This window comes from Raphanus sativus, unplaced genomic scaffold (genome assembly GCF_000801105.2).
Source record: "Raphanus sativus cultivar WK10039 unplaced genomic scaffold, ASM80110v3 Scaffold0228, whole genome shotgun sequence".
Lineage (NCBI taxonomy): Eukaryota > Viridiplantae > Streptophyta > Magnoliopsida > Brassicales > Brassicaceae > Raphanus > Raphanus sativus.
The window spans coordinates 21,580-24,326 of NW_026615548.1; the positions used below are offsets into that span (position 1 = coordinate 21,580).

The window sequence follows — 2,747 nt, forward strand, 5'->3', positions numbered from 1 at the left end:
AACGACCAGAGTATAAAATAGTACATTTTATCTAAAGTACTAAAGTGGTCGATATCAAAGTGGTATATTTTCTAAAGTACCATCAGGATTCTAAGAGACATGATATGTCCGAACAATACAAGATTGTTCAAGTAACGAATCCATGAACATCTATTCAGCAAGTGATGTTCAAATTAGGGGGAGTAGTATGTGTTGTACTCTTTTTCCTTAACTATGGTTTTATCCCAATGGGTTTTCCTAGTAAGGTTTTAATGAGGCAACATTAAGCATATTATGAACTCATATGGTTATGGCATCCAAGGGGGAGTGTTATAAAATTCATTGTGTGGATGGACCATAACCAAGTACTTAACCAAGTACTATACAAGTCCAACATATACAAGAGGAAGTGCAAGGAGGTTTACATCCGGTCTACATCGGTTCATCTACAAACCGGACCGAGATCAGAAGACTCAGTCAACCTTGGAGTTATCACCATGACCAAGTCTTCTCTATGACATCAATGTAGTCAATGTAATCAATGTGTAGATTTTATTCTTTGTAAAGCATTTGTAAACCCTTGTATCAAACCACTATATATTGTGGTGTTGGCTAATAAGAAATACACACAACTTTCTCACAAATCACTCTCCACATTCTCTTTAGTTTATAACAAAATATGAATATTGGTAGCAGTTTGTGATAGCACGAATTCACGAAATGCTATTAAAAGTATTAAAAATCAGAACACGACTATGTCGTAGCACTAAATTTACGCTAAAAAAAAAATTATTTAGCGGGAAAACATAAAATACTATAATAGATGAAAAGTTATTTTAGAGGCAAAAACACTTAGGAAATTTGGATTCGGCACCAAAATATTTCGTTTCGTTAAAAAATTACTTTTTTTTTCTTCATACTTTAATGGATCTCTTTATCCTCCAGGTTTTTTTTTTCTTCTGTGTTTTTTTTCTTTTCTTCTTATTTCATTAATCGACGAAAAACATATGAATTAGCTTTATGTAAAGTCTAACTCAGAAACCCTACTCTCGTTTCAGACTTTTCTTCTTCGTGTATCTCTCTCCGGCCGGGGCCAACTGATTCCAATCATCCAAACGCCAGTTGAATGCTAAAACCCAAATCGAAGGAATAACAATTCGATTCTAAAAAAGGTCTTTCGATGGGGAACAAAATCGCAAGTCTCGGCGACGGAGTACTACCTGCACGACTTGCCTTCCTCTTACAATCTCGTCCTCAAGGATGTTCTAGGCCGAGGAAGATTCTTCAAGTCGATCCTCTGTAAGCACGACGAAGGGTTGGTCCTCGTCGAGGTCTATTTCAAGCGCGGCGACTCAGTCGATCTCAGGGAGTACTAGCGTCGTCTCGTGAAGATGAAGGATGTGTTTATCACTTGAATATCCTCACGTCTGGCCTTTCTAGGTTCGGTTTTCGATTTCTCTGTCTTTGGGTTCGTTTTAGTTTTCAAAAAGGTGCTAGCTTTGATGCAATTGGTGGTTGATTGTTGGTTCCTTAATTTGTTGGTTTGTAGTTTTGACAAGAGACTGATAAAGCGGCTTATCTAGTGAGGCAGTACTTCTTGAGTAACCTGCATGATCGGTTAGGTACTAGGCCCTCAGTCTTGTGGAGAAGAAATGGTTGGCGTTTTAGGCCTTCTTCTCGGTCTTGTCCTCAGGGCTGTGTTGCTGACCTTGTTTAAGAAGAAGCCTTCATGTATGGTTAGTTTATAGCTTCTTGTTTTGTTCTGTTCTTGATTTGTGATCTTTATCTAAACTTTTTGGAATAGCTCGAATTTTGATGTAGTGCCGGATCTTGAGACTATGAACTTCAGAGTTCTAAGCAGGACAGATAGATAGATACAAGATCAGAGAAGTCGAGGTTGTTGTTCTTTCATTCTCACTCACTCACATTCACTATTTTAAAAACATGTTCTCTGTTTTTTAAAACTGTGAACTTTTTAATGTTCTGAAACAGCCTTACTATATTCTCTGTTTTAAGAATATGTTCTCTGTTTCTTAAAGCTGTGAACTTTGAATGTTCTGAAACGGCCTTATTATGTGGCCGAGACTACTATGCCAGGGGGAACTGGAACACTTATCAGTTTTCAGGTGAGGTTGGTGTGACATGATAGTATTTTTTGTTCTGAATTTATCTTCGTTCTTTATAGAGGCCATCGTTCCAGCTTTCCTACTTGCTCTTGATCCCTAAACTCTAAAGGCGAGTTTCCTTTTTCTTTCGCTTATGTTTTTATTGTATGTCATTTATATATGTGCTGAGACTTGTGCTTTGTGGTTCTGTTTCTAGGTTAGACGAGATTGGCTTTTATTTCAACATTAGGTACTTTAAAGACACTGTATCAGTTGGTGAATTTGGACGATGTTGAGAAAGTGGTGGTCGTGAGCAAAGAAGAGGTGGCCATGAAGATAGGTTTAGATTTTTTTTTGTTTAGTGTAAACAATTTTTTTGGTTAGTTTGTTAAACCCTAAACATGCCCTAAATTTCAACATCCAACACTAATAATATAATTCAAAATGAACATTTGCAATTATCAAACTTTTCAAATTCATAACTTATATAACTTTATAGTTTATTGTTAAATCTAACAATCTAACATTTGTAACATCAATTCTTAAATTTAAAAAATCCTAATTTTATACTATCCAATAATTACAAAAAGTTAATTTTAAATCTTAAGCTTTTATTTTATATATCTAGACTATAACCCTAAATATATAGTTCAAATCATATAT

The 2,747-nt window shown here is 35.5% G+C and overlaps 1 long non-coding RNA gene across 2 annotated transcripts; it reads left to right on the forward strand.

Annotated features, from left to right (window-relative positions):
* The first annotated feature begins 909 nt into the window (after positions 1-909).
* Positions 910-2,550, forward strand: LOC108832138 (uncharacterized). 2 transcript variants are annotated; one of them, XR_008939816.1, is made up of 4 exons: positions 910-924; positions 1,038-1,419; positions 1,529-1,715; positions 1,784-2,550. It is a non-coding gene; the product is annotated as an uncharacterized LOC108832138 (long non-coding RNA). The 2 variants fall into 2 exon arrangements; XR_001946458.2 differs by lacking the exon at positions 910-924 and having other exon boundaries at positions 976-1,419.
* The last annotated feature ends 197 nt before the right edge of the window (positions 2,551-2,747 follow it).